The 14,733-nt window shown below is 39.8% G+C and overlaps 1 pseudogene; it reads right to left on the bottom strand.

Annotated features, from left to right (window-relative positions):
* Window positions 1-1,708: 1,708 nt before the first annotated feature.
* Window positions 1,709-14,733, bottom strand: part of LOC106578851 (heparan sulfate glucosamine 3-O-sulfotransferase 6-like) — a 33,303-nt pseudogene continuing 20,278 nt past the window's right edge.

Here is a 14,733-nt window from a genome sequence, read left to right as displayed (position 1 = left end):
TAGAAAGTATTCACACCCCTTGACTTGTTCCACATTTTAGTGTGTTACAGCCTGAATTCAACATGGATTACATATATTTTTCCCTCACCCATCTACACACAATATACCCTATAATGACAAAGTGAAAACATGTTTTTAAAAATGTTGGCAACTTTATTGAAAATGAAATACAGTATTCACACCCCTGAGTCAATACTTTGTAGAAGCACCTTCTTGCTAAGCAACTCCAGTGTAGATCTGGCCTTGTGTTTTAAGTTATTGTCCTGTTGAAGGTTGAATTAATTTCCCAGTGTCTGGTGGAAAGCAGACAACCAGGTTTTCCTCTAAGATTTTGCCTGTGCTTAGCTCCATTCTGTTTATGTTTTATCCTGAAAAACTCCCCAGGCCTTAACGATTAGAACCATTTCCATAACATGATGCAGTCACCACTATGCTAGAAAATATGGAGAGTGGTACTCAGTAATGTGTTGTATTGGATTTGCCCCAAACATAACACTTTGTATTCAGGACCAAAAGTTAATTGACTTGCACATTTTATTGTGGTATTACTTTAGTGGCTTGTTGCAAACTGGCTTCCTCTTTTTCACTATGTCAGTTAGGTTAGTATTGTGGAGTAACTACAATATTGTTTATTCATCCTCAGTTTTCTCCTATCAGCCATTCAACTCTGTAACTTTTTTAAAGTCACCATTGGCCTCAAGGTGAAATCCCTGAGCGGTTTCCTTCCTCTCTGGCAACTGAGTTAGCAAGGATGCCTGTATCTTTGTAGTGATTGGGTGTATTGATACACTATCCAAGGTGTAACTAATAACTTCACCATGCTCAAAGGGGTATTCAATGACAGTTTTTTTTATTTTTACACATCTACCAGTGGGTGCCCTTCTTTACAAGGCATTAGAAAAAAAAACCTGGTCTTTGTGGTTGAATCTGTGTTTCAAATTCTCTGCTCGACCTTACAGATAATTGTATGTGTGGGGTACAGAGATGAGGTAGTCATTCAAAAATCATGTTAAACACTATTATTGCATACAGAGTCCATGCAACTTATGTGACTTGTTAAACTTGTTAGGCAAATGTTTACTCCTGACCTTATTTAGGCTTGCCATAACAAATGGGTTGAATACTTATTGACAAAAGACATTTCAGCTTTTCATTTTGTATTAATTTCTAAACATTTCAAAAACCATAATTCCACTTTGACATTATGGAGTATTGTGTGTAGGCCAGTGACACAAAAATCTCTATTTAATCCATTCTAAATTCAGGCTGTAACAACAAAATGTGGAAAAAGTCAAGGGGTGTGAATATTTTCTGAAGGCACTGTAGATAAAGGATGAGGGTGGAGATAATTGCCAGGCTGAGTGCCTTTGATTCCAGCTCCTGTATTGTGATCAACTTCAAACAGCCTGCAGATCTGCTGAGAGGGAGACTCGCTGTAACAAAGTTACAAAGGCCATGTTCTATTCCTATTGTCGTGTCTCTTATGAGACACAGGAGATTCCGTTATGTGGCTCGTATCTGTGCAAACGGCCAAAACCGTTACGATTTCCTGCTCTTTCTTTCTATGTGCACTTAGATGTATTGCTTTTATGAGGATTTCTAGGAAATTAAAAGGTTTACTTGACAATTGTAGTGAAATACGGAAGGCTACAACTATAAATGTCCTAGAATTGTATACATTATAGACTTCAAGTTGAATGAACCAGCATCAGAGAAATGTATTTCAAAACAGTATTTAAGATACGTAGGATTTATACTTTCATAGTTAGTATAACTACCTGGCTTAAAGTTCATTTGATTATGTATTTGTGTATATAATGTATATTGCGTTTTTTAATGTATTTATTAACACTCAAATTCATTTATTTAATTTAACTGTTGAATTAAGTGATTCTTTAAAAAATATTGAACATTTTCCAGCCAAGTTGAATTTCTTCTTCTTCGTGTGTTTCCAATAAGTTTCACGGTACATATGGTTATGCTCCTTTGTGTGTATTGGTGCCAGATATTTATTTTCATGTCTTAAGTGCTATTTTGGTAACTTTCTGTGTGTGATTAATTGCAATGATTAACTTAAATGATAGGAGTTATATGTTAAGTTGTACAGAATATTAATAATTTTATATCAAAGATACTCGGGCAAATGATGAAACATAAAGTGAGTTGTTTAGTAACTTGTTTATTGCCAAATATAATTGTTTCTATTGTTATGTACTAATAAGGTTCAGTGTTGATAACAGAAATAAAATTTGACATTTTTATACAAAGTCTAAATGCCTATATAACTCATAACAAACAATTTCATTAGATTATGATTGAGTATGTTTCAAATCTGGGTATGCAGTAAAACACATGATGGAGACACAATAGTGTTGGGGATTTGATGATTGTGCAGTTCCTCTAATGGCCATTGGAGGGCAATGTTAACACATTTCTGTCAGCATGGTGGTCTGCCTTATTGCTCACAGATCAACCAACTCAATAAGCTCTGTGCCCTTCTTCCTCTCACAGGTTCCTTCATTTCATAAACACAACAACCTCATTTACATTTCAATCTGAGCAATGAGTGAATACATTTTCATACTGGTCCCCCATGGGAATTCAACCCACAACCTTGGTTGGTGTTGCAAGTGCCATGCTATACTAATTGAGCCACACGGGAGTCAGAATAGTTTTGACAGTACAATGATGCAATGTGACATTTGCTTCAAAATCAGTTTTATTGTTGTTTTACGTTTTTCAAACTAGTGCAAATACATCCAAAGAGGAGACGGGTTCTACAGCAGCCCGTTGGAACCAAAAAGCTTCTGTTCCCATTGATACCAATATATTGGTTTAAGATGTCAGATTCTTCCATTGTAATATTTTGGTTGTCCTCCTATGGTGGGCTACCCAGGTTAGGATGAAGATGCCCATAGCCAGTGACCTAAGGTTAGTTTAGTGTTTCCTTGCCTAAACTTATGCTAGATCTGTGCCTATGGACGACCTCTACCCAGAAAGGGCAGATACAGTTAATCCACTTATGCACATTCATTATTCAACAACGATACCAAACCACTCAGTCAAATCTGAGCGCTTATAAAGATGCTACTCACTGCTACTCACATACTTCCTCTCACTGCTTTCTACATTATTCATCCTCCTGTATACTATGTATTGATTGCCTACAACTATTTTATTCAAAGCCTAAGCACGGACTGAAATAGCTAAGTCGTATAAAAAGGAAGGGCAAAAGGAATATCTAACTGCATGAAACATGGTAAGACAACTATCTTGTTTCTGTTTTGTTTAGTATTTCATCTGCAGGGCGTTGCTAATACAGCACACATCACCCTACACTGCAGACTACACATCCTGTAGCCGTGTTCTTCACTCCTGGTGGGTCACCGTGTATCTAAGACAAGAACGCCAGGTGTTTTCAAACAATGCCACTTTCTTTTTTTCGTTGAACATCTGTTAGATACTGAAAGGTAACTAGCATAGAGCTGGTCTTTCTGCATTATCTCCCTCACTACCCAGAGGTCTATAAACATTGGATTTAGTTCCCAGCACAGAGCCACTTCCGTATCAACAGTATGAGGCTATGTCATTACATTGTATCAACAGTATGTGGCTATGTCATTACTCTGTATGAAGATCAAAGATAGGGGGCGATAATGAGAACAATGGGTGGCAGCCTTACCTTTTTTTAATAAAAGTGAAATTAGTGCTGTGTTCACATCTCGTCCAAATGAACCTTTGTGAATGGCTGTTTAATAATTTCGAGCAATAGTGGACCTAATTGATTCCAAAATGTTAAATAGACCTCAGGAGGAGTAACCACCCATCCAAGTGATTTACCTTTATTCATGATATCCAACTCCCCTTTGAGTTCATTGAGAGAGATTTGGTATCCCAGCAAGGTGTCTTTCTCTGTTGAGAGAAGAGGTCTTAATTCTTTTCTAAAGGACTTGGTGTGGATTTACAATCAGAGGTGTACCGTTATTTATAAAAGCGGGAGAATCTTTGATTGATTAATTTGGGATCTGATAGTAATTTCACTGTTTGAGATTCAATAGCCGTTTTATCAGCTAATTGTTTATTACTCCGTAGCTTGTCAGCCAGTAAACGAACGGGACCATGGAAGTAATGGGTGAATCTAACTCGATGGATGGCAAGTTCTGCACTCTGTCTTATCAGTAAATGAAGTTCTGTCATGACTTTGGAAAGAGTAATAGTTACCTGGTCTGAAAATAGTGTTTGTTCAGAATGCTCTAAAAGTTAACAACATTTCCAATTCTGATATCTTCTTTGATTGTGATTTATTCAACCCAGAAACAAATCCATTATCTTTAGCAAAAACCTATGGTGGCATCCCATAGAATCCTGGGGTCATTGAAACATTTTTTTTTATTGATCGTTATGAATTAATTTATCTCAATTTCAAATTGTTTACAGAAGGTAGGATTTTGTGTCAATGAAACGTTGAAACACCATCTTGTGGGTATTTTAGGAGATTCTGATATTTGAAATTGGCAGTAGTAAGCACGGTGGTCAGGCAAGCTCATATGTCGAATTTCAATTTTCTTGATTATAGAAAATAGAGGTGCAGATAATAGTATGAAATCGATTCGTGAGAATGATTTATGCCTGTTTGAGTAGAAAGTGTACTCTTTTGTTTTAGGCATCAATGAGGTTGTAATCAGAGAGCGCATGCTGTGGATTGTAGTTGGTCTGATTAGATTTGTCCTGCATGTCCAAAATAGTATTCATGTCTGTCCCTGTCCCTGTGAACCATGCCTGAGTGTCTTTGTTACTCTGGATTCATGTTTTACCTTGGTATCCCTACTGAGTCCTCATTGCCATCCAAAGTTCTGGCCAGTCATCTGGTAGAACCGCTGGTTGTGTGGCCTATAGAACTCCCTCAGTCTCCGGATCACTTCCGGATCAATGGAGGCGTGTGTCCGGCCTTTAGTCTTTCCCAGGCAGTGGGGCTTGCTGCTGCCCTCCGGTTTCTTCAGGCAGGGGAAACCTTTAGTCTTATTGAAGTAGAAGTGCTTGTCCGTCACAATTCTCTGAAGGCCCAGAAAGTCCTGGACCTTTCCTAGTTCTCCGGCTGGGTCGGAGATGAGGCCCTCCCCACTGACCAGATGGATCTGGGCCCGGGGGAACCAGGCCAGCCAACGCTCCAGGTGCTGGGCGTACAGTCCGATCCATAGAGGGCTCCACAGAGAGTCGATCTCACCTGAGACCAAGACAAGATACTGGTTTAAGACCCTGAAGACAGGACTGAAGACAGGACTGAAGACAGGATTGAAGAATAGAGTATTTGTGTGGGTACTGCATTTGATTAGGGGAAAACTATGTTTTTGTGTCATTCATTCATCAATTAATTAATTAATTCATGCATTCATCCATCCGTTCATTCCTTTATTCATAGGTCTAAACAAATAAAAATGTATCACTATAATTCTGACCATTGGTGCGGTTCTTGAAGGCGAGGGTCTCGAAGGTGGGGATGTGGGGGGTCTTGGAGATGATCTGGGTGTAGTCAGAGATGGCCCGGGTCACAGGGTCTCGCACCACCACAATCAGCTTCACGTCATGCGACATGGAGTGTACACGCCCCCGGGGTCTCCACGGTAACAAAATAACGCGGTGTCTTCTCCATGACAACCTGGCCATCCAAGGCCTTGGGCATCATACTCCTGGGGGAGGGAGGGAGGGAGGGAGAGAAAGGAAAAAAAGAAAGAGAGAGTTAGATACAGTATGTTTAAATGGTGTAACTTTTGAGTATTAAATCCATCTGTACATTTCAGTAATGGAGGCTGTCATTAACATGCCTGACAGCTAAATATCTATGTGCTGGCCATGGGTATGTTTGGCTACGCCAACAACAACGATTATTATTCCTAGATCTATATATGCTATAGGTTGTACAGTGGTTGTACAGTGCCTTCAAGAGTATTCACACCCCTTGACTTTTTCCACATTTTGTTGTGTTACCGCCTGAATTTAAAATGGATTAAATTGAGATTTTGTGTCACTGGCCTACACACAATACCCCGTAAATGGAATTATGTTTTTCAAAATTATAACCCCTTTGTTATAGCAAGTCTAAATAAGTTCATGAGTAAAAATGTGCTTAGCAAGTCACATAATAAGTTGGACTCACTCTGTATGCAATAATACTTTTTTAATGACTACCTCATCTCTATACCCCACACAGTGGAGGCTCCTCAAGGGGGAAGGGGAGGACGATCTTTCATAGTGAATTTCATAAAAATAAAAATATTGAAACATTTCAAAAGTTAACATTTTTAACTATACTATATATATTCACGTCACCAAATAATTAATTAAAACACACTGTTTTGTAATGAAGGTCTACATTAGCCTCAACAGCACTCTGTAGAGTAGCAACATGGTGTAGCTGAAGGACAGCTAGCTTCTGTTCCCCTCTGGGTACATTGACTTAAATACAAAACCAAGTAGACTCTTTGTTCTCACCCCCTTCCATAGACTTACACAGTAATTATGACAATTTACAGAGGATGTTCTCCAACCTATCAGAGCTCTTGTTGCATGAACTGGCATGTTGTCCACCCAATCAAAGTATCAGAGAATAAATCTAGTAATGAAAGCATAATCTACAGCTAGCTAGCACTGCAGCGCATAAAATGTGGTGAGTAGTTGACTCAAAGAGAAAGAAAGACAACAGTTGAACAGTTTTAAAAAAGGAATTTCTTCAAAAAGTAAGGAGAAGCAAGAGAGAGAGAGAGGAGAGAGAGAGCTATTTGGTTGTATTTAAAAAAATTTACTTTCACTTTGCTAGCTGAATGCAGCTAGCTAGTTTAGCCTACTCAAACAACAGACTCAAACAGAGAGGGGTGCTATGTTAGGTAGCTGGCTATGGCTATGCAACACTGAAACTCTTCCAAGTCAAGGTAAGCATTTATTAATTTATTGCCACCGGGGCCCGCCGGTGTAAATGCTAAACTGCGTTCTGACTGTACACTGTACTGCATGATTGTAGCGGGTTTACTAACAAGTTAGTTATAGTAGCTTTGTTGATTATGACGTTACTTTAGTCAATATTATTGACTTGACATTAGATAATAAGGTGACTAGGGATGAAACGGTTACCGGTTTCACGATAATCTATGGTAAAATTCCAGACGGTTAGTATTACCGTTTCAAATTTGAATTATCATTTAAACCGTATTTGATTACCACGGTTTGAAAAACTCACGGTAAATACTGTCCAGCATCAACCACAGTTAGCAACAGTGTGATGCAGGCGTAGCTGCAACGTGGGTTGTGTTTTGTGTGAAAACTTGGCGGAAGGCAGTGACAGCGCTCGGGAGATTTTTCAGCCTTCTAAGTGGACCAAATCTGAAGTGTGGTCGTGTTTTGGGTTTTGCAATAGTGCTGAGGGAAACTTAATCAAAGATGGTCACCCTGTCTGCAGAACATGCAACCACAATAAAATTGCTGCGAAAGGGGCAACACTTCAAATCTCTTGAGTCATCTTCGTGACCACTTTATAGCGAATGCAAGGTAAGTTAACTTTTAGCTCAATGCGTGATGTGGGGACTTCGGAATGGGGGAAAATGTCATGGTTTGTCTGTCTAACTTGCTAATAGCTTGTCAATAATGTAAACTGAAGCTTTCAGTGTTACCTACTCTTGTAAAAACACTACACGTTGTTCTGCTGTGTGTCTGCAGACTATATTCGCCCATTGCACACGATAACACGTGATGGAGTTTAGTCACTCAACCAACACATTTTGTTCATTTAAAATCCGTCAGTCATCGACTTGGTTGTAAAAGTGTTCCAACAGGAGAAACACTATAGACTCCTATACAAGACTCCTGTACAAGACTCGTGTATTTATGTCAATTGTTGGGCTCATTGCAATTACTATCACTGTCTTCTTAAGACTCATTTGTATTTATTTAAATTGTACATGGGGTCATTGCATATACTAAAATGCAACACAGAAGATAGACTGTGTTTGTTTGTTTGTTTGTTTGTTTATGAGTGAATAATTATAATGTAACAACACCTATAATAATAATACATTTACTATTCCCTTGTTTACAGAGTGGGCGTACAGCAGGCAAACCCAGTGATGCTACTGGTCCATCCTCATCTACAGTTGTGACACAGACACTCGAGCAAGCATTTAAAAAGGCAGGCTGCTTATGCACCCACATCAAAAAATACTCAAGACCTCACTGTAGCCCTTTCATATTACATTGTAAAGGACATGATGCCATTTCAATTTGTTGAGAGGCCTGGCTTTCTGAGGCTGATGAAGGTTGCCGTGCCTCACTACAAAGTGACGTCACGAACGTTCTTTTCCGAAGCCTGAAATCCCAAACCTGTACAACCAGGTTAAAACTGATGTTGGAAAAAGTTTGGCAGGTATTATCCAGGCTAAAAGCGGCTGGTGTCTGAGCTAAAGGTAAAGGCCGCTAGCAGTGGCTAACAATGATTAAATAGCTAGTAGCTAATTAGCTGGTTAGCTTCTGATGGCTAGCTTCTGATGGCGGATTTATTTTATAATGGAAATGGAGCTAAACAAAGGCAAAACATGGTTCAGTCTGCTTTCCACCAGACACTGGCAGACAAATTCACCTTTCAGCAGGAAATTAACCAAATATACACTGGAGTTGCTTACCAAGAAGACAGTGAATGTTCCTGAGTAGCCTAGTTACAGTTTTAACTTAAATCAGCTTGAATATCTATGGCAAGACTTGAAAATGGCTGTCTAGCAATGATCAACAACCAACTTGACAGAGCTTGAAGAATTTTAAAGAGAATAATGTGCAAATATTGTACAATCCAGGTGTGCAAAGCTCTTAGAGACTTACCCAGAAAGACTCATAGCTGTTATCACTGCCAAAAGTGATTCTAACATGTATTGACTCAGGGGTGTGAATATTTACTGTATGTAAATAAGACATTTCTGTATTTCATTTTCAATAAATGTGCAAATATTTCTAAAAAGCATGTTTTCCCTTTGTCATTATGGGGTATTGTTTGTAGATGGGTGTGAGAAAAAAAATCTATTTTAATCTATTTTGAAGTCAAAGGGGTATGAATACTGTACTTTCTGAAGGCATTGTACAGGCTACAGCAGACATAGGGGGATACTGAAATGAACGCGCACAAGCACACACACACACACTCACACACGCACACACACACCAGGGGCGAAAATCTGATATCAAGTTTGGAGGGGACAATTACATGAAATGTTCTCAAGAGCAATTCCTGAGGGGGACATCAAAAGTAGTGCTGTAACACATAGCCTACATTGTAATATGGTAAATGTATATTGAGGAACCAAAGAAATAAGGTGTTTGCCATACTCCTAACTACCGGTACCCAAAACTACACAACTAATCACAACAGCAATACCCTTGCCTTTAACAAATCTTAGTTCAGTCACCAGTTTAAGTTGAGAGTGGGGGTATCCATGGCATTTTCCAATTATGTTCCTATTTTACAAGTAAAAAAAATTGAGAACCTTTCATAATGTTGCCAAACAAAGACTCAACAAACTTACCTGAGACTCCCTGTCTCTGCCAGTCTGTCCCTGCATATCTGTCCCCAACTCTGCTGTCTGTGTGCCATCTGTTGCCTGCTCTGCCTAATGACATCATTGTGAAACATTTCCATTAGAATTTCATTTCTTTCTTATGAACATTTTATCAACTAGTCTTTGAGATATTAGGCTACTAGGGTTCTTACTTTGCGTTTTGGTGTACTGAAAAATACTCTGATGTCCGTCTTTTATTTTTCTGCCATTTTTCTACCTGGCTGGCTACACACACACAGTGTGTAGGTTATTTACAGTAGGAGATGGGCTTCTATCATTTTATCTTTTATCATTCTATTTGGGCTTCGATCTAAAAGGTAGCTAGCAAATGTGAAATGGATTAAAATGACAAGAGTTGACAGCTGTATGAGTTCACCATTTACACAACATATGCTGCAACCTTTTGTAATTTTAATAGTTTGTTTCATATTGGCTGGCTTCCAACAATAGCTGAATTTGCAAAGCTAGCGAGCACCAATTCCGTTTCAGTGGTGTTTGCTATAATCTTTGCTACCCGGGTTAAATAAAGGTGAAATAAAATAAATAAATAAATAAATAAATAAAAGTTCCCTTGCGTCAATTTAGCTTTTGTACCGAGACCATTAAATATATTTAAGACAATGGTAGAAGAGAGTGTAGTTCTGTTCAGTTTGGACTTCAGTTTATCGCTAACCTTATCACAGGGACTTTGAAGCACTAATTTACATCATCTGCATGGTGATCTTGGAATAAATTGACGATAGCAAAGATTCCATCTTTGACGAGGCCACATAAATGGAATAGGTACTAGCTAGCTTAATAGTTAATATTTGCACGCTAGCTCTGCATATTCAGCTAGTGTGTGTATTGACTGGATTAACCTCACGTCAGTTACGTTCATTGAGTGCCTTTCAGACAGTAGACACGACCCCTCTGTTACCTTGCCAACTAAGGAACTGGCAGTGGATCAAACCATTGTGAGGCAAAGGGTGGGGGAGTCGCAATCTTTTGAAACTTAAGAACGCGCTATTAAGTGTCTATAATCAGCACAATTGCTTTCATTGCGTATTATTAATATTATTTAAATTACATAGTTATGTTTCAGTGATATATTGGGGGGGGACAAATTATATTTTTCCCAGGATGGGGGGGGGGGGGGGGGGTCGTGTCCCCTCCGGGATTTCCGCCCCTGGCACACACACTCACACACACCACACACACATACACACTCACACACACACCCAAACTCCTTAGAAAGGCAGGAACCTAGGAAGAAACTTAGAGAGGAACCAGGCTCTGATGGGTGGCCAGTCCTCTTCTTGCTGTGCCGGGTGGAGATTATAGGAGTACATGGCCATTTAAGGTCAGATTGTAAACTCACACACACAATCACACACACACACAAACGCACACACAGGGCTATATAAACATCACACCACATCCTATCACCTCGACAGATGGACCTCATTTAGCAGCAAAGACACCTGGGCCCCACCAGACCTCATGGAGACCCAGGTACAGCTGCCACACACCTCGCTGACCATACCCGTTTATTTTCTCCCGGCTGCTGCGTTATATTTCACTAAGAATTATGGGATCTCTTTTGAGGAGACGGTTGAGGGACAGAGACAGGACAGGATGATGATGAAGAGATGGAGGGATGAGAGATGGAGGGAACATACAGAGGACAGGATGCTTGTGGATCAGGTTTCAGCTCTGAAAAGTCTACCACCCCCCTCTGCCTCCCTTGCAATACGACCTTCTATCAATAGATCCATTCCCCCAACCTGGCCCCATCACACGCACACATACACACCACACACACACCACACACACACACACACACACACACACCACACACACACATACACACCACACACACACATACACACCACACACACACACTTTAGTCTACCTACAAACACAAGCATTACACAATAACATCTGCTAAATATTTGAATGCGACCAATAAAATGTGATTTTATTTTTATTTTATACCCTCCCCCCCACACGCACACACACACACACACACACACACACACACACAGCTTTATTTTTGTATAATGCCAAGACCTTTTGGGTAGTAAACATGTTTGACCATTAAAAATCCTATTTTCTCTAACTCCTAACCCTAACACACACACCCCTTAAGGAGAAAAACACATGTGATTTAATGTGAAGTTAACGTGCTAGTGTGACAACATGTGAGCACATGTGAAAACATGATCTCATGTGAAATTAATGTGACAACATGAGGATAAAAATGTTCAAAGTGATACCATGACACTACACATGTGACAACTTTTGAGCACGTTTGAAAACACAATCTCTTGTGATTATTATTTTACAACATAGGGATGCAACATTTCCACATGTTAACATGAAATTACATGTGACAACATTTGAGCACATGTGAAAGCCGAGATGTCAAATGCTATTTAGAATACTTTACTTTAAAAGGCATTATTGATATTAATTGAATTTAAACAGTCAAGGACCCCTGCAGGTTTTGTCTAGTTCCCGCTTTGTTCCAGGGACGTCCCTAGAACGTTGTGTCATTGTCCAATGGAGGTTTTTGTCTAGTTGCGGTGAAAATACGGTAAATCTACAACATTCCTGTATTTTTACAGCTAAATTAAGGTGTTAATTAACAGCATAATGATTACTTGGTACTCAATTTCCCTTGGGATTTGAACTCACAATCTCTTGAGTGCAAACTATCCAAAAGTCATGCTCAGCCACCAGGTCTAAGGGAAAGTTCGTGGATATATTTATTGCCAAGAATAGATTTCTGCACTTTGCCTAAAGTTTTTGTAAAAATACATGAAATATATACAACAACTTGAAGGTGTATTTTCTATAAAATGACTGTATGCTGCTCTAGTCTGATATAAATTACTGTAAAATCTTGTATACTTTTGTACCGTGAACAAAATTGGGACTAAGCCTTAAATGGGATTTGAACTCATAACCTCATGGTCACTAGCAACTTAAAACATCCAACTACAGTGCAGCTACACCACCAGATCTGTGAGCTAGAATGAGATACGGCCACAGACTTATTGTCAACAATCCATTTCTTCACTTCGCTAAAAGCTGCCCGGAATCAAGGAAATAATTGTACAATTATCATCACCAATGTAACATCAACGTAAAACTAGCAGTGCTAAAGGACACTTGACGTAGAGTATACAATAAATATTTGAAAACGGCTACAGTGGCGAGTGACGGGAACCCTGCTTCCATTAGGCTGCTCTCATAGAGGACCATTGAGTGAGAATGGAACAGAACTCCATCACCTTAGCATTACGATACCTTAATATTATCACAGAGCATATCCTCTGTATTCTCTCTATTGTTGTCATAGAGACCCAGTTCCCCATGTCTATTGATGTTACAGTAATCGTGGCATCCATTTGTAGATGCTCTGGATGAAAAGAGAGATTAGCATGTTTACAACCTCTCGCTTGTTTTTGTCTTTGAAGAGCTATCTTTAATCATCCCTCTCTCCATCTCTCTGTGGAGCTCCATACCCCCCACTCCTAGGCCACGGGGACAAGCCCAAGCAGCCATAGGTATTGATCCTGGCGGAGTGGAGGGTAAAGTGTGTGGGAGTTGGGGGAACGATGAGCCTGGGTCTCAGCTGGGCCGAGGGTAGCAGGTGGGGTTTGGGGGAAGCCTCTGGAGTCCCATCACCCCCGTGCTGTGTATGTGTGTGTGTGTGTGTGTGTGTGTGTGTGTGTGTGTGTGTGTGTGTTAGAACAGATGTAAGATGGTGGAGTAAAACTACATAAAGATATTTTTAATGTGACAGAATAAACTGGCATCAACTACCAAATCTGTTTAGTCTGTATACAGTACATTAAGAAGCAATGTGTCAATGACAAAACATTGAAATTGTTCTCTTATTGATACCCACACAGTGTGGATGAGTGAATGAGTGAATGAGGTGTGTGTCTGTGTATATATATGTGTGTGTGTCGGACTGAGCGCCCACTCATCCATTTCGCTGCACTGGGGACCATTAAGGCTCCAATCCATTGTAGCGTTGCCCTGTCCACTTCCAGCAGACATCCATCATAGCTGGGCCCAGACCGCCCTGCCTCCCCTCCTTAACCCCCCCGAGAGAGCCTTAATGAGGGCTAGATCACCCCGGTCGTCTGGGCCTTATGGAGATCAGATCAAACTGTACAGTACTGGGATGGGATGGCTGGATGGGCCACATCTGATTTAATATAGATATATACATGTGTGGGAGCACAAACAGACACACACACACACACACACACACTCATGTATTTCCCCTTTATGACATTATTAATATGTCATAACATAATTCAGACTCTGCTACTCTTAGCCCAGTTTTCACTCTCCCATTCAAAAAGCCATGCTTTCAAAGAATCCACTAGACTCCCTTTCCTGTCAGACGTGATCTCACCTAACACACCCCTTCAGAAGATCACATGTTTCGGCAGCCGTTCTTCAGCCATTTGCACGGCAATTATATTCCTGTGTAAAAACACAGACGCACATGTGCAATGTCAAGCCCGGGATCCATTGGTATAAATTGATACGCTGCTTTTAGCGAGTTAATCTGAATTGCAAATGAACCACAGCCATGTGAGAACATCTGATTCTGTAAAGACCACTAAACTGGAATCTGTCATCGGGGATGCCTTCTTCTCCAGATCTAAACAGAACTACCTATCTAAACCTCTGACTGGCTGCCATGTTGAATTATTAGTAAACAACAAATTGATTGCAACACTGTCATCTATACTTGTGATACTGACCACAGGATTTGTAAAGACAGATTCATATACAGTGAGAGAAACACAATTCCTATATCAAAAGACAAATACAGCAAAATATTTGATGACTGGTTAAGAAAATGAGAGAAAACTATACAATCCATTATCTCTAGTGGTAGCTCTGAACAAAAAAATATATCTAAACGCAACATGTAAAGTGTTGGTCCCATGTTTCATGAGCTGAAATAAAAGATCCCAGAAATGTTCCATACGTACAAAAGCTTATTTCTCTCATTTTGTGCACAAATTTGTTTACATCCCTGTTAGTGAGCACTTCACCTTTGTCAAGATAATCCATCCAACTGACAGGTCTGGCATATCAAGAAGCTGATTAAACAGCATGATCATTACAC

The sequence above is a fragment of the Salmo salar genome, chromosome ssa19 (assembly GCF_905237065.1).
Source record: "Salmo salar chromosome ssa19, Ssal_v3.1, whole genome shotgun sequence".
Lineage (NCBI taxonomy): Eukaryota > Metazoa > Chordata > Actinopteri > Salmoniformes > Salmonidae > Salmo > Salmo salar.
This window is presented reverse-complemented; position numbering and strand designations above follow the sequence as displayed.